The 18,477-nt window shown below is 44.5% G+C and overlaps 1 protein-coding gene across 3 annotated transcripts in view; it reads right to left on the reverse strand.

Annotated features, from left to right (window-relative positions):
• Positions 1-18,477, reverse strand: part of FAM219A (family with sequence similarity 219 member A) — a 111,395-nt gene that overhangs the window by 49,880 nt on the left and 43,038 nt on the right. The gene's annotated exons all lie outside the window — the stretch shown is intronic.

An 18,477-nucleotide genomic window follows, 5' to 3' on the forward strand; every position in this document is an offset into this window, starting at 1 on the left:
TCAGAGACAGCCAAACTACTAATTCAGGCAGTTCTGGCACTGCAAAAAGTAGTTAAAGTCCTTTCACACCAAACTTCAAACCTGCTGGAACTGTCTCTACTTAGCATCATAGTGAAAACTAAATTTTTCAAAGACGTTCAGTTCTCCCCACCTAGATGATGGAAAATAAACTGAGCATGAGTATATATATATGCGTGTGAAGTAAATTTGGGTTTACAATAGGTAGAACTGCACAGGGAAAACTAACATCCAGTATTAGGTCCAATATCTGAAGAAACCACCACTTTGTAAGAAACGGAACAGAGCATCAGAAAATAGATGCTAGAAAATACCATTCAAAACCAGTGAATTGATACTGTCCATCTCTCAGTTTCTGGAGTTTGTATTTTGTACACAATTTCTTATAAGAATGCAACCCATCATTTGGCACGTCAGTGCAAGGTAGAGTCACCAGGTTTCAAAGCAAGGTACCATCCGTCTTTGCTCTCAGTAAAAACATCACACAGTGAGCCACTGTCCCTTCCTCCCCAGTTCTTGCCTACTCTCTGCAGTGCACATTAACTCTTTTTAATACACTGTGCTTGTGAGATAAAATTTGACTCTTGAATTAGGCTCTAACTTAATAAAAACTGGTCAAATAATGTAAGTAGAGTTATAACGTTTTATCGAAATTCTGCTCCTTTGCACTATCCAACAGACTTCGGCAGTACTTAAAATGGATGGTGCTTACAAGACTTTGCATTCAATGACATTGAAGAGATAATGCTGAACCATATGCAATTTCTTCTGCTTTCCTCTAATGCAGTCATTGCTGCACTTTTCCTCTAATGCAGCAGCTTAATGACTGGTTAAAAATGTTAGAGCAGGTTGCAGGCAAACAAGCCAGTCTCCAGGATAACATAGTTAGGCATAAATGATGAATCACATGCATTTTACATTAAAAATCCCACTTTAATAACCACACTAAGTGACAAAATACAGCAATTGAAATTAAATTAAAGCTAAAAGTGAAGTGGTACACAGAAGAAAAACAATTCCAACTTGATAAATGAAAATGATGTGCTGTAGCTAGCTACTGTTACTCAAGAAAGAGACCTCAGATGACAGGCTCCATCACATGACCAGCTGGACAGACCAGGACTCTTCAGCCAGGGAGACACAACAGATGGGGGCTCTGGGAGAAGTCTAAATGATCCTGAGTGGGGTGAAAAGGTGAACAGGGATCAGCTAGCCCATATTTTCTACAAGCATGAGATATGTGATATAGCAGTGAACTCACAGCAGCTGGAAACAAACTCAGTAGTTCTCCATACAGAAGATGATGTGCTACTGTGGATGCTAAAAGGCATCCCTCTGCGCTCAGGAAAGGGTGAGAAAAATTAAAGGAAGGAATATCCATCAAATCCAAATGTGTTGCTTCTGGCTCGGGCTGCTCACAGGCACAGATTGCTGGAGGTGGGGAACAAGGCAGGCATTACTGTGGGCCCACCCTACTCTTGTCCTCTTGGGAACACGACACAGGGGTAGGCGAGACCTTTAATCTGTCTTGAAATAGGCATCCTTGTTTTCTGTGTCAGAACCTATTCTATAATCTCATCTGAAGACCAGTTCTTGTGGTATCCTTGTAACATGGGATCAGTCTCCAACACACCCAGCTGAAGGGGCTAGACCAGAATCCAGGCTGTAGGAAAGGATATTAATGGGAATGCCCAGATAATACAGACAACACAGCTGTATCCCACACATGTATCCCACACCTCTCCAAGAGGGATGTGTAAGATGGTAAGTGGCACCACCTAAGTCCAGGCTTCCTGGATGAGAATCTTTTCTCTGACAGTCTGGGAAAAGGCAGGATACAGCTGGTTTTAAGGAGCATGACTCCAAGAGCTGGATGCTTCCTAATGCTACTGAACACAAACGAGTCCTTGGGGCCCCAATTCTGCTGGCTGCAGGAAGGCATTACAGTAGACATATTACAGTAAAGGACATGGTGCGATGGCCACATACTGCCTCACAGCAGTGTAGAGCCACGTGAGCTCACAGCCAGAAGTTCACATGGCAGGGAAAGGGCTTGGCCATCAGGACTAGCTCAGCTTCACACTGTTAAAATTACGCTTAAACTCTTTAAATCAAAACCAGTCCTAACTTTCTTGGAAGCTGATGTGCTGACAGTAGCTTTTCCTTGTGGGTAACCTGCCAGTAACATTAGACATCCATTTTCATAAACAGAGGGAAGGGAGAAGCGTTCTGAGGTGCCTTTGAGGATTTAGACTCTGGTCCTGGACCAGTGGACTCAGCTGAAGCAATCTCAAAGCTGGGCTCTAGACCAAACAAATAGAAAAGTCCTCCTAGACCTCTGGAGTAAACAAAGATGATTGTCAAAGAGCGATTCCATCCTGTCTTAGACACCCATCTTAAAAGGAGATGAATCCATCCCTGGAGATGTGTCTCCCTCTCCCCTCTGACCACAGAGGAGACCTGGCAGCTGGTGGAGCACCCCTGCTCTGCCACTGGAGGTGGGAATGATGAAGGACACAGCAGCAGAGTCCACAATAATGCCAGTCCACACCAGGAATTCATCTCCAAGGTTTGGAACAACACTTTTCTGCCCCAGCAGCATGGCACCTCCACAGCAGACCTGCAGGGGAACATGTTACAGCTGCACAACAGACCCATGACTTGCACAGAGGGATCACAAAGTACCAGCAGAGTCTGGGTGACCACTGCTGTGTGCATGGGCCAGGCTCACTCTCTCCAAAGAGTAAAATGGAACCAAGAAGAAACAGAGCTGGGTCAGAGACAGCATCCCCAGTGCCAGTGGGTATCTATTCCAGGCCCAGGAGTGTTGAGGCACTGTCATATTTCCCATCTCTCACTTCATATACGTTCTGCAGCAATACACAGGACTCCATAGTAAGAACCCTGGCTGCAAGAATGACAGCATTCCCACATCAGCTCGGCTGGAGCTGCCTCTTTGCATGAACACACCTTGCTTCTGTGCATACTGAATGGGTGAGTTTCTCTCTCTATGGCTCATCCACCCAGAGAAAAATTTACTTGATTAATTAGCCTTTTTCTTGTGAATGCCTGTGAGCACACTGAGACCCACTGTGGGCTTTTGCTATTAGCATTCACTTGGCAATTTTGTCCTTTTTTACAAGCGTCCCTAAACTGATGCATTCAGCTCTGACCCCAATGTCAAAATCTCAGCCACGTGGTGTGGCTGGTCCCAGGACAGATGACGCTTACTGCTCTGTGCTCACTGTGGGGAACACAACACTCCCGATCAAAAGGCAGGTGCCGAGATGTGGCTGCAGGGGCTCTAAATGGGTATGGGAATTTAATACTTTTAAGGGATTTTTTTTGTTCCTGAGGCCTCCTTGTGTCTTCATTCCTAGGGAAAAATATATTCATTCAGGCCACTGCATGAACATTCGGCTGTGGCCAGAGTTTAATCAAAGTTTTCTCCCTACATGCTCACAGCTTAATTGGGTATGCACAACCACAGCATTCAAACGGTGGGGCAGTTCCTTACTAGTTTGTTTTTTTTCTATAGGCTCAAAACAATGGACCTCGAAAACTGCCCTCCTGCTAGGTACAGCCATGTCCTATGGTGCATACCATGTGCTATGTCCAATGAACCTTCATGGAGCAGGAGTGCTGTGAATCCTTGGTATGCAGGGGCACAGAGAGAAGTCGAAACCACTTTAAACAGAAATCCAGGGTTTAAGGAAGCTGGCATGCTCAGTGGGGTTTTTATTCTTTCTCTGTTTTTAAATTTCTCCTTTCCTTTTGGCAGTACTTAGCAAGAAACAACATCTGCCATACTGCACTGGTCAATAGTCTTTCTACCCTTTATCGTCTACCTCTCTCAGTGACCCACACTGACTACAACGGGGAAAATAGCTTCAGCCAGCAAACTGTGCAGTTACACCCTGAGCAACGGAGCTGGGTGCTGGCTACAAACACACCCTTGTAGCATCTTGGAAAATGCAGCTTCCTTTGCCTTCCTTCACAATCAACACTTCTGACAACTTGCAAGCCTAACAAGTCTCTGCTTTCCACTCTGCAAATCCTCTGGGACCCCAGTGTATGTGGAAGGGAATGGGCCCAACGCGGTTTCTGTGGTGTTCAGCTGCCCCTTAAAAACATAGCTGGTAACCAAGATGTCTCTATCGGCCCACACTTCCCAATCCTAAAAATCTGTCATTTTTACAGCCCTAAGAAAATGTTCTCCACTCTGCTGTCTGTGGGAAATCCTAGGATCATTAAAGCAGGTCTACTTTTTGATAAAAGCAGAGGGGCATGACTGCCCTTACCCTCTAATCTCAAGGAAAGACTCAATATACAGGGCTTTATCCACAACTTCTCTCCACAGTTCAGAGGCTTCTGTCTGATCATCATCACCTGAATCAGTATGAGCTGACTGCTCAGGTGTATCATCCAGCTACCTTTGTCTCTCTCCTGTACCAACTGATGATGTGCTTGCTGTCTTCTGTGCATCTTAAAGATGTTGGAATTCTTAGTACCAACACGTGTGTGACAGCCTACAATGAGTGCTTGCAGCTCAGCAGACTCCTGCTTTCTGAAGCTGCCCATGTGGATCACACATTGCAAACAAATACTAACAAGAAAGGACAAGCCCAAGTGTTTTGCTTCTTTTCCACATTGAACAGAGTCTGGAAAATTTGACATGTCATGTGCATGAGAGACTGACTTACTGAGCAGAAAAACAAGTCAGAAATCGCATGCACCCCAAATACCTTCGGGTACCTTCGGGTCACCATGAAGTTTCTGCATTTCCATGTTGTCATCCCAGACTCTCGGACTAGAACATTGCTCCTGCTAATAAATATTTATGCCTTCAGTCTCTCTGCCCTAAGAACAGAAAATCCTATGCTATTTGCAGATTCACTCTGCCTCAAGCTGTACTGCATTAGATTCTCCTGAGAAATGCAGTTGTAGGCAGCAGGATTTGGGGAGTGGGAGGGAGGACTCTGATGTGCACAGGTGGGTATGTAAAAGCACGATCTCATGGTGTTTTGGACAACAGATCTCTGCAGCCTCTAGGTTTCATTACAATATAGACATGAAATATCTACGAACATGAAGTGCTGAAAAAAAACCCAAAACACTGGAAGCAAAAACACTGGGAACTAAGATGTGCATAGTCTGTCTATGTGAGAAACAGCATAAAAAGAGAGGCTCAAAGGCTGTGAGATTTATAGTGGATCAAGACGTATCCACCATACAGATGAACAATGGTCAATAATAGCACGTTCAGCAACAGAAAGGAAAGCATCACAGGGGGATGTATGGCAGGAATGGAACCTACAAACCTCACAAAAGACTCTCATGCTCTCCTCCACATTCCTCAGGCTTCAGCTTAACCATACAGTTTTGGGGCCCATTATTTCAAGGAAGATGTAATCCCCTCAGCATTCCCACATACAAAAGCTAGAAGCTATAACCATCCAGGAACACTGGAAGAATGGGGCTGTTCAGAGAAGAAAGGGGAAGACTAAGGAGTAATACAATAGCTGTCTTCAGATACAGAAAGAGCTGCCACAGAGAAAAAGGGAGTAATTTTTTTTTCATGTTTCTGATTGCCAGAATAAGAAACTATTACCTTAAATTGCAGCAGGGTTGCAAGGAAATATCAGAGAAAATGGTAGAGGTAAGGCTAAGGAGCGGTACATTTCCCTGATGAAGTTGTGGAATTGCTCTTGCAAGCCCAGGTTAGGAACTGATTTGTCATACCGAAAGTCAACAGAGGTGATCTGGTTTTGGGGCAGCCTGATCTGAATTTGGTGCAAGCTGATAAGATCCCGAATCTTTTTAGGTCCATTTCCCCCACCTGTCTTAAGAGGAGAGGAGCCTTCTAAGCCAGACTTTTTTAGGCAGAATACCAGTTTATCCTGGGAACGAGAGGTTCTCCAGACTCCCCTACCCACTGCCAAGGACCATGGCTAGCAGCTCACCTTCTTTCTGCGTGAGCTGAAGAAACCATCCTTTTTCTGTGTCTCACATGTTGAAGGAACTCCAGAATTACATGGTGACCACAGCAGAAGGCGTGGTTGTCACTTTTCATCAGCATGTGCACGCTGCTGGATCCAGAGCATTAACTGCTCATCTCAGCATCACCACCCAGTACCAAAGTAAAAATAAATGCCATCTTGGTGACACAGCAACCAATGCACTGAAATACATTCTGACTCAGTTTAAACAAAGCAATAAACAACAAATGTTTATTGACTTTCTACTAGCTCTGCCAATGCACCAGTTCCAACATTGCTGTTTTTCTTTTCTGAGCAACTGCTAAACAGATCTTATTCAACAGTAACAGATTAGGCCTGCAATATCCACTACAAGATCCAGATTTTGAACCTGATTAAGTTATAATTGTAAGACACACTGGTATTTGAAGCCATTTTTTTCAGCAATTGAGAAGCCATCAGTATTAATATTGCTGCATGATTAAAACCTCAAGTCATATTAATTAAATTGAACCAGAACGCTGCTGAAATGACTTTTTTACTGTGTACACCTGTAGTTGGGGTAGCCCAACTCACTGGCAGGTAACAGGGAGTTCAGATCTTTGTTTTGTTTCAAATGGGGGCAGAAGAGAAGTGCCAGTCTGCCTGTGTGTGCCGCAGTGCTTGTGCTGAAATGCTCCCTTGGAGCCGTGGCCGTGAAGGGTCTGCCTGACTGCCACATTCAAGCTGAACAAAATGCAGCAAACAGAAAAGCATAAGCTATGGAACGGGAACAAGACATTTCAGAGGTCTGTTTTCCTAATCTAAAATGACATTTGCAGCACAGGGAAGAAAGGCTCTTTTTTTAGATGATGATGTATGACTAATCCTGGGAGCTACGGTAACAGAGGAAGCACCAATTCAGTAAGTAGACCAAATACTTCGGGAAAGCAACTGAGGGACAAGGAAGAAAAATGGGAGTAATTATGTGATTTCTGTTAGATTTCCCTCTGAGAAACCAGCAGCACAAGCAGCCCCTCGTCCTTCCCTTTCAATCACGATAGAGTATATTTAACACTATATTTCCCTCCAGACTCTTCTCACGCACATAAGCCATCACTATTATCACATGCATTTGGTATCTTCTACTAACTTTACATGACTTGAATTGGATCATTAACATTGCAAATTAGAGAAATGCCACACTGCACTCCCCACTGCCTGCAGCACTTGCCAAGCGGCTGGCATGCAATAACTATTTAAAACCAGCTATTAACTGAGGTATGTTTGCAGGGTGCTTAAATACCAAAACATTTACTTCCTTGTAAAGCATATGTTCATGAGGATATTATACCTTTCCTTTTGTACCACTGACATACAGCCACAGCTCTGAGGTGCAACATGAGACATATGAGTATTTAAGGCAATTAAGCATCACAAATTCCTTGGTAGCTAAGAGTCAGTTTAGCAACCAGCGTCTGGTCAAACCAGGATCTCAAACCCCCCCCCACCCCAACTTTATAACTGCCCTTTAAACCTTTACTCATGAGGGAAGATACCCTCAAAATGACTAAAAATTGAGAACTGTGTCAGAGCCAAGATCACGGTGTGTTTGGGTGGTGGAGGCAGGAACAGGAGCACGAGCTCTTGGCTACATGCTGTAGTCAAGTTCTGTAGAAAATTGCAGTACTCTGCACAGTCCTAGTGCTGCCCATAAGGAACCACAGCAGGACCTTGTAGTGACTGAGTATGTGGTTGCTGGTTAGTGTTTAGAGTTTCTTTCAAAGGTGTGTCCCATCTTTACTCCTTCAAGGCTTTAAAGGAGCCTTACCAAGAGGAAAAGTCTATTTTCAAAGACAGAGTTGAATTTTCCACCTGAAATGAAGATGATCAGAGACTCTCCCGTGTGGTGGAGCTGTGGTTCCTTCCAACGGACAACCCCAACACCCAGAAAAACTGGCTGAGAAAGTGCAAGAGAAATGGTGCCATCACTGCTGAAATGCCATGGTCGTGGGCATATACCAACTGGTTTACAGATCCTCTCTGCACACAGGTAGGCTGTTTCAGCTGTACATGAAAGATGAGATCAAAGTTTGCCTGAAGGAAACACTAAAATGTTAGCTGGTTCTGGTAGATACTGTACAAATGAAATATTTTGATAAAAAAATGTGCCAGCAGAATACAAATGACAGTAGGAGAGTCCTGTTCCAGTGATGTAAGTTCCCTCCAACATCCTGGAGATCAGATAATCTCTTTCACAGGCCATGGACTGGATCCAGCATGGCAAATATAACGTTACTAAGCTTCCAGAACCTCTGGCTGCAAGAACAAAAGCAGGAAAAGCTGGGACGGCTCTACATCCATACCTTTCAACAGACCAAGGGCTCTAATCAGTGGTTCAATGTCACGGCTATTACTAGCATACCTCTGGGGCCACTCGTTCTTTTCCATTTAGCAGTTAGGGCCCTTTTTTCAAGAAAGGTGGCTGATCTTGGCATGTTAAACTCTTATACGTGTAAGACGAATGAGGTCTTGCTTTTTGCTTCAGGAATACCCCTGGCACCTTTAATCCAATCCCTCCAATCCTTTTCTGAGCTGTTTGATTGCTTCTCCTGTTCACTCCTCCTCCAACAATCATTTTTCATCCTGCCTTTCTCCTGCACCTAGTAAATGCCCCTTCCCCTAGAGGGCAGGGGTGTCTGGCTCTGCAGGCTCTCTGACTGAGGTCTCAAGTCAATTATGAGACCCACACAATGGACAATGCCACCTGCCGAGTGTCAGCTTGGTGTCAGACATTTCTGGAGTGAAAATGAGATGTGTGCAGACTGCAGAACTTTTTTAAGCCTCTGGATTCATGTTGAAACCACCGGATGCCCTCTCCATCACACAGCTACTTCATGTTTGCTAGGTCCATTGCCTTCAACCCAAGGCACCCTGGGCAGAGTGTTTGCTGTCTATACAAGCCAAGTTTGTGTGCCTGCACTTTATTTAGCCTGCACTCTCAACCAAGGACATGGATGGATCTTGCAAGTGCTTTCAGCAGTGAATCACTGCGTCTCCCTTCAGGTACTCAGCCAAAGCTGGTGCAGGAAGGAGTCACTAACATGGAAATCTCAAGGACTAAGGACTCTGCTTTCTAGCGAAGCTGAAGATCTGGGAATGCTGTGTAACAAATGCAGTCAGGATGTTGAGGGAACAACAAATAAATACCTATGAATTTGTCCAAATTCAAAGCTACCTCTGGCCCCAGGAAGGAGGAATGCTCGGAAAACCAAGGAAAGGAGATAGGCTGTAAGCAGGATCCAAACAAAGCCCTGAAGAAGTACTGTGGGGGCTCACCACTCTGGGATGGAGGTTTCAAGAGATTTCTCAGGAGTAATAATGGACGCCCAGTGGCATTCAAAGCTCTTTAACAAATCTAAAACCATAGACTCTTCCAACACAACCCAGAAGATGAGCAGCTGCTCAAGGCTCTCACACCAAGCATATCTGTCACAGTGCAGACACAGATGGGGATCTCAGTGGTGGACACCAGGTTAGCTTGGAGAGCAGGAGACCCTGCCATAGCCATGCTTTCATACCCACCCAGTGCTGCCTCCTCACCCCACAACCCCAGCTGATGGGTTCAGCAGGATCTTGGTGGGTAACACGAACAGCTTTGATAGGGCAGCACCAGGCAGGCAGGACTGCTCTTGTCCTCACCTTACCATGCTCAGCGTGGCCACCAGTTCAAAGTCTTCAGCACATTGCTGTGAGCACAGCCTGAGAGGTCACTTGCCCATACTGCAAATGTGGATCTCAGCATCAAAACCTTACCAGTTTCTTTCCACTGGTAGAGAAAACAAAGGCACCACGCTGAGTGCTCAGCCGCCCTTTTCTCTTTAGCACAATGCTTTCAACTTGTCCCAAGAGATGGAGAGCTCAATCATCAGATTTCCATATTTATGAGAGAGTTTCTGTTTAGCCAAGCTTGTGACAGAAATAACCCTGCAAACAGCAGCAGGAGCAGCAGCACGGCAAACATGTCTGAGGGGCGGGGATGCAAAATCCGAGGGAGATCTCAAGTTGCTCTCTACCTTGGCACAGCTTTCCAGCCCTGCACGAGAAAATGTGAGGGCACAAATCATTTTGGCTTCTAAAATAAGACCTTGCCTCTCCCCCACCCCTCATGCCTGCATCTCTGTGACTAATTAGCATCCAGGGTGATACAGATTCCCCTCTGATAAAGCACTGTTTGGCTCCCTTCTCCCCTGACACTTTTGTATTAGAAATATCCTCATTATGTGACTAATCAGGGAAGCCGAGAGGAAGGCACAGGACCTGACTTAAAGGGAAATCACTGATTTTTAGAAACGTGGCTTATAAATTATTGTCTCCAAAGGGCAGGGATGCTTCTTCCCTTCCTGTTCCTGAAAAAAAAGTGCAAAATTGAGGTCCCTGAAGAAAAACCTATTTTTATTACCAGAAGTGGTGGCTTTTATCATCTCCTCTATTCACTAAGTTTGCTCCCAATTCCCTCAGGTATTGTAGGGTTGCAGTTTATGCACTGCAAAGGTCCTGGAGAGCCTGCCAGCCCCACACTGCCTGCTGGGGCTGGGTTCAGCAATGTGTCCAACAGCCCCAGCGCTGCCAGACACTACCGATGGGAAGTGACAAGCCTGGTTAGAATTTTACCACATTCAGCTTAAAAGTCAGTGGCACACAAAATGCCAGCTGCATTCCTGGACGTCCCTTGAGAGCATCTGAAGATATTTAGCACTGTTATCTTTCACGTAGCACACCAGGCTGAGCAAAGACTAGTGCATACCTTAAATATTGAGGTAAACTGGGCTTGGCAGGAGCTCTCTGAAATAAAGGCAAGCATACACCAATTAGCAGCATAAGGAGAGTGTTTTTAAAGGAGAATGTTGTTTCCCCTCTGTCCTCCCTGCAATGGAGCTGGTCTCCTCGGTCTTCCTTGGACAGCATCAGAAAAAGATACCAGGCCACACAGCTTCCACCTCACTTCTCCTTTGAAGGTCGCCCCTTTACCAGCCAAAATCAAGCCATCTGTCTCCGGCCCCCTTTGGGGAGCCGCAGCAGATTGTGGAGCACAGGAGGAAGCACCGCAGGAGGTGGGAACAGGAAGTTGAGGGAGCTTATTGCACACACAAAAAGCCAAACCAGATCCCCGGTGGAGCTGGGAAGGGAGATGAAAGGGTGACTGCAGCACCAGTGCTCCCTGGGACAGACTCAGGCAGATGCATGCCAGCTCTCACTCTTCATTCATCTCCCTCTGGGCTGCTGTTCCTTCTGCTGTGGAGGCACAGACCAGCCCCAAAGCGTGTGCCAGGGCTCCCAACAGCATTGCTGGAAGGCAGACAGACTGCTGTGAGCCACAGAGGGTTTTGCCTGCTTTGCTCACTGAGTGTGACTGCCCAAATCTTTGCATTTTGACAGTTTTTCTCACTTCCCAAATGTCTACTGTTTGGGGCAAAATTTTGCACTCTGGACATTTCTCTCAGCCTGATTTGAAATATATATTTATATATAATCGTTTATATAATTATACATAAAATTACATTTTATATATAATAAATATTTTATGTATTACATAAAATATAATATATAATTATATATTAAAATATATATATTAAAAATAATAATTCTTTTTGTTGGGGTGCGGTGCTGAGAACACATTTTGTCACCCTGAGCCCTCCCCTCTCAGCATCTGCTGTGTGAGGCTGAGGCTGATGAGGGCAGGGGACTGCCAGGGGATGAGAAGGGAGGGAGGGAAGGCAGGGCCTGTCAGGACGACCTAGAGCGTACTGAGAATGGGCTGGGGGAAACAGTCTGGATGGGTATCCAGGAGGGGAAATAGGAATGGCTGAATGATGTTCCTGGAAGAACAGGTCCAAGAGGCAAGGAAGAGGCATGACAGGGAGAGTGAAAGGCAGTCAGGGTTAAAGCACTAGAGGACATAGCTGTCAGACATCTGCCGTACGACGCACCTCAGTGCTCTGCCAGGACTTGCGCACATGAAGGACAACTTACCATTGCTGCTACTTCGCCAGCTGGTCCCAGACTACTTTTCAATGAAGCTCTAGAAGCCTTCTTGCAATGAAGGGATTTAGGAACCTAACTGGCTCTGTGGCCTGAGCTCAGCTAAGGCTGGTGAAGGCATGGAGAAATGTGCTCAGATGGCCCAGAGCCATGCTGCTGTGCCAGGCCATGCTGGGTTTTCCTTATAGTCTATTTTCCTCTGGTAAAACTGCAGGGAACTGACAGAAAAAAACCAGCAGGGCTGGTTTGCCAAGCTCTCAAATACAGCTGCTGCAGCCTAATTTGAGCCCTTGCAACCTATGTGCTACAAAACAGCCATTAAAGACATACTCATGTAAACCCTTTCCCTTGGTAATTCAGGAGCCAGCATAGACCTATGCTGGAGATGAATCAGGGTTACACAAGAAAGGAACAGAAGACCAAGTACATGATTTCTTGCACATGTCATGTAGGGAACAGGGGAGCAGAGTGCACAGGAGGAAAGATGATCTTGTGGTTATACAACATGGGGCTGTCCTAGAGAACTGGGACCTTTATGGTCTTACATTAATTGTGCCAAGTCTCTAAAACCAGATTTCCCACAAAGGGTCACTATTAAGGTCTCCCTCCTCTGCAGGGCTCCTGGATCACAGCCCTGCAGTGTGATATGTTCAGTGCTTACAAATGCTACCAAAGTGAACAGGAGCTGCACTTTGAGTAGGTGAAAAGACAGGAATCAGAAGGGAGGAAAAATCATCAGGCAATAAGTATGCTGCAGTGAAAACCCCAAATGATCTTCTGGCCTTAATCAGTCTCTCCCTCAAACCCTTATCCATCTAGTCACAGGATCATGAGAGAAAGTGAAGGGATTTTGAAAGGACTAGGGGCATCTGGTAAGGCTTTCTAATCCATCCCCATATCTAGCAGTAGGGCTACAGAAATGAACAAGGACTTTGTGAAGTGCTCAGACACTATCTGTTGTGCCAAATGCCACGGAACAGTCCACAAAATTACTTACTTGGCCATCAGGGTAATTCTGGTTTTATGCCTTTCTTCATTTTGTGTGTGTGGCTCTGCTATGTCTTTTTGTATCCGGTAGACCTATCCTTCTCCCTGACACTGGCATGTCTTGCAACTCTATTTGCAACCCAGCCAGTTTCCTTGCCAGCATCACCCCACTGCCTGTACAGCTGTTCTTCACCGAGAGATGGGAGAGCAGGAACACTCGGTGAAGTAAGAGCAAGAAAACTATAATAACAAATCAAAGCAGCAGCCCCAATCTTTACCTTGACCTTACGAAAGGCCTGTGCTCATTCACCCCAAACAAGGTAAGAAGTCTTTTTCGGGATGACCTGGCACTTGCGCACGTTCCCTTTCAAGACCCAGTAATTAGATGGCTGTCAGACGCGCTGAAAAAAGAATGTCTATTCCTTCTCATACTGTTTATTTTTACTTTGGTGTAGATCCCTGCATCATCCTTATCCATTAACTGGTGTCTTGTGCCAGCAGGTCCATAAGCTGTAGGAATGGATCTGCATTCCAGCCTCTCCCCCTCAACCCATTGACTCAGCTTTGGGATCAGTGTCTTTCAGTCCCACTGAATTCTTAATATCTTGTGTTCTGGAGTAGGAGTTCGGGTCTCTAATAACCCCTTATCTCTTTTTTTTACCTCCTTGATTATTTTCCTCCTTCTAGCATGCCTCCTACTATTTGCTTCTGCAGGAAGAAACGATTTTCACTCAGTATTTTCACTGTTTATTTCTTCCTTGCTAGAGACACCCAAACTCTTCTGGATTCCACAATACTCTTTTTAGGATGGGTGATCAGAACCACCCACCATGTCCCAGGCAACATACTACTGATTTAGAACGGCTTCACAGCTTTTTGTCTGCATTTTAATCTCCCTGAACTTTTGTTTGACTTTCTGTCTCTTTCACCACATTGCACAGATGGCTTCATTCGTGTTCCCTGCAGCGACACTACGTTCTTTTCCCTGTGTCTCAGCTTTTCTACCTTCCTTTTCATCTTTCAAAGTGTTTTTGCCGGAGAGGTCTGAATCATTATCACCTATTTTATATTTGGGAAAACTGAGATCTAGATAAGTGAAGCTGCTCAACACAGGAGCAGAAGAGCTGGGTCCTCCTCCAGGGTCTGTCCCTTGCGAGAAGAGCATGTTCATAAATGCATTTCTATGGAATGTATTTGATAGCACACACCAGAAAGCAGTAAGTGCCAATATTACACATCAAACTACACTACAGGGGGAAAACATGGTTAGGAGCTGCAGTTCCATGACTATTTTACAGTACTGAAAAGTGGTCCCTTCCTGCATGTATTTGATATTACGCAGAAAATTATATAAACAAATCACAAGACTCACAGGCCAGACCATTCCCTAGACATTTTAAAGGTTGGTTTCAGTATACAGGCTTACTTCTTCATCCCATCATCTTCCTTTTCCAGCAAAATGTTTTTCCAGAATTGCCTTTTGAGCAGATTCATGCTCTTTGCTCAGTTAATTTTCTCAGGAACTTACTCCTTTCTCATTATCAACCAAACTACTGTAATTCAGACAGAGCTCCACAATGTTTCAATTATGTCACACACACCTGATCAATGTAGAGAGTCACCTCTCCATCAGTCTGTCACATCTGACAAGTTCTTCTCCCTGTGAGTCTCATTCATATAATGAGCTTGCAATTAAAAGGGGAAGAGCAACACATGATCTTAAAAACCAAATAAAAAATGCACAAATTTCCTCCTAAGATAGCTTCTCGGTTCTCAGTTTGGAAGCTCGGTCCACGTTTGTGTCTGTTTCTTCTTCTTCTGTGCACAGTGTGTATAGAAAAGCAGAGCCTAGAGAAGGGTCAACAAAACCTAAGAACAGATCTTCTGCAAGGGTTTCAATTTGGTTTGGAAGTTGCCTAAAGAAATAATACAAGGGGAAGCACTAAGACCACCTCTCATTATCTATGAAGCCTTTTAGCTTAATAAGAATGGCTTAGACAATACATTCAAACACAGGGGAGATGGTTCACATAAAGGATCTGTAAGAAAGGTCCCTTGAGCCTGGTTCTACCTCTTTGTCTTCACAGCTTTCAATTAACACTACAGGTGGGCTCAGAAACACTTTCAGCTCATTATTCTCTTTTCAAATACCGGTGGACATAAGGTATTTAGCTGAAACAGCCCTTTGAAGACCTTTTAAATTCCATTATCATTAAGAAGACAGGCATGGGAAAGAGATACTGTTTTTGTTACCTATTAGTTCCATCTTCTGCAGGGTAGAAGCAGCTTTGTGCATTAATTTAAGGTTTGCAACATCTGTGCTGCTGGAAAAAGCTATCTGAAATGTAAATCTTCAGAGCAATGATAGATTGAAGCTGAACTCAGGCACTTGACTTATGGAGGCACAAATCAGAAATATTACTGGCTCAAATATCCAGAAGCCTCCCATGAAATATAATACGGTAAATGAATTGAAGTCTCTCTGAACAATCATTCTCATTATCTGGCTGTACAAGGTAATGAGAGAATCACCAAAGCAAGCATGTCATTAGCTGTTAATTGAAGGCACTTTCAGAAAGTACCGCTTAAACCTTGAAACATTGACTGTCTTTCCAACCGCTACTTAATGTGTATGTTAGAGCTACGTTAAAGCAGTCTCATTAGGTTCCTGCCCCCAGCACCACGGCTCAGAAGAGCTTCTCATACTTCAGATGAAAGTCATGTTTTGAAAAGCTTTTCTATGTATAGCCTAACCCTGGGCATATCTTCAGCATACTTCACTGCATACATATCTATCTAAGCTGATACTCATGTTGTACAAACACAAGATACCCAAGTGCATTGTAATGACCTTCAAAACAGGCAGCAGAGTCCTGGCCCATTACAATGTATAATCACTTAATGGACCGATGACACAAATCATAACGATTAGCCTATAAGCTAAATGCAGCCATCTCAGGACATGATTTTAGGTTCACTTGCTCTTTACTGCCCTTTCAGATACCTTCTTTTGCTCTTACCATCTTCCTCTCCTTATTCCCAGACCTCTTATTTTCACTCACCAGTGGGAGCCAATTAGTCCTGAAGAGGGTCTCTGTTGAGATAACTCCTAGGTGAGACATCCCACTTCCCATGAAGCAGCCAGCCTCTATGCTACCTGTAGCCTGTGCTCTAACCTGACAAAACTTGGAGGCTTTCAATTTAGTTTAAACTGGTTACATTTCCATTTAAACTCTTCTCTGTCTCTACAATTGTTGAAGTAAAATTCCATTTTGTACCTACTTTACCCCCAAAGCAATATTTTAAATCTAAGTTAGAGGACCATCTATCATATCTGGAAATTGCATCCCATCACAAGAGGTTGTGTGAAGTGCCTGCAGAACCACAGCTTTTACTTGAGGGGTGTGATGTGGAGTGATCCCATGACAGCACACAGAGGTGGCCTGAGCCCAACAGAACAGGGCCACAGAAACAGAAATAGGGTCACGGCCAGAAAACACCCAAAACAACTCAAGAGGTTCATCTATGCTAGAGAGACCAACATTTTAATTGTAATCTGTGTTACACACAGTTTGCACAACCAGTAGGATAAATGTCATATGCAAAGAATGACATTATGACTGTGTTATGTTTAATCACAGGATGGCTGGTGTACATCTACCCTGCCTATCTGGTTTTTATGCTTCCAATTCTGCAGTATTTGCAAACATTTGAGGCAGAGCAATAATCAACATTGAGTATACACCTGTGCTTACACAGGGAAATAAAATTCACTTGAATTTCCCACCTCAGACTTTTCAGTGTTATCAAGACGCTTTGAACTATTTCCTGTTTGCAGGAGAGCTAATAGACTTCAACATAGCAAAACTAATTATTCTCGTCTTACACTATGTAAAATCCCGGCAGAATTGCTTTGAGCATAAATTAATATTACATTGCACAAACAATACAGCTTAAGGCCATTTACTCCAACTGCTCCAAGGGCTTTTCAAATATAACTACTCCCCCAGCTATAATGGGGCAGCGTTGAGGGAATTGATGACTGCTTTTGAAGTTTCCAAAACCATCTGTACCACTGAACTCCAGTTTGAGCTGCAAGTTCTCAGGTCCAGTTTTTACACCAAGCAAATCACAGAGGTAGCTGTTTCCTGCCATCATGCCCACGATAATCCTGAGGTGCTGACAGTGACCCAACACACAAAAAGACAACATGGGGCATCTTAATTACACACGAGCCACGCCAGACAGATTTTCATTTACAACCATGCCCAGCACCTTGACCTCAGACACTCCTGCTCATCCTGCATAAACGTTTTGGTAATTGTTCTATATTTCCATCGCACCGGTGGGTATCCAATTGCATTAACATGCCATTTTAAATCCAGAAATGAAAAGTACACCAAGTAGAACAGGAGCTAGTATTGCTGTTCATACAGAGCCAAGACGTATCTCACAGAAGTGTGGCTGTGTGGAGAACACAGATGCTGAAGCTGCATTCTCCCTCCACTTCAGTTTAACTCCTTGCTGTCTTTACACCCTGCTGCATTCAGAAACAGCTGCACTGTAATGCTTCTCCTAAGGAACACCATTTCCTAAAGGCCTCCAGAAGAAGCCTAGGTCTGGTACCATCAATACAGTTTACAGGAGGTAATTTTCACAGTGAAGGTCTTTTCTATGGGAGAACAAGCCAGCACACTGACAGTCAACAACCAGGGTTTCTTACTGAGCCCCTGTAAGAGGACCTCCTACTCCTTCTGTCAGTGTGACTTTTTAAGACTTCTACCTGCAGATGATCAAGAAAAAGAAGAGTTTGCAAACTCACTCTCCAGTCATATGCCCACAGAGAGCACAAACTAATAGAGGCAGACTAACACACAACAGTCTACAATAATGACTTGAATCAAGACCTCAGCTCTTCAGGTGAACCTCTTACTACAAATGCAACACATTCCCCCTTCAACCGCAATCAGCTGCCAGGTTGACAAGTCATTCACCGACAAATTGTGACATTTGCTCACAGTATGTTTTCGTATTTCTTCCACCACTTATGACAATGCAATTCAGCTGGCACTTTAGGCTAGCATGCTGCTTCTACCTTGAAAGAGGCAGGCTATGGCTCTTCTGGCAGCATAGGCTGCCCTATCAACTGGTTATCTCCTCAAAGCTGTGATGCTCACCAGCCCAGAGAGCCTGAGCAGCTCCTGCAGTCCCTGGAAGGATGAAGTGAGGTAGGGATCACACCACTCCTTGCACATGCAAGCAGCCCAGCACTTAGTGCTGGAGCCACAACAGCATCCAGTGGTCCTCAAAGGCAGGATCCAGCTCTGTGAAGGAGCCCACTGCATCTGGGCTACGCTGATTCACAGATTCCACTGGCACAGAAAAGGGAGAGGGTTGGTACATCTCATGTCATACTCAAGATGACTGTCACAAAAACACAGCAGGTGAAAAAAATAGACTTTCTACGCATGAG

Source organism: Phalacrocorax carbo, chromosome Z (genome assembly GCF_963921805.1).
Source record: "Phalacrocorax carbo chromosome Z, bPhaCar2.1, whole genome shotgun sequence".
Classification (NCBI taxonomy): domain Eukaryota; kingdom Metazoa; phylum Chordata; class Aves; order Suliformes; family Phalacrocoracidae; genus Phalacrocorax; species Phalacrocorax carbo.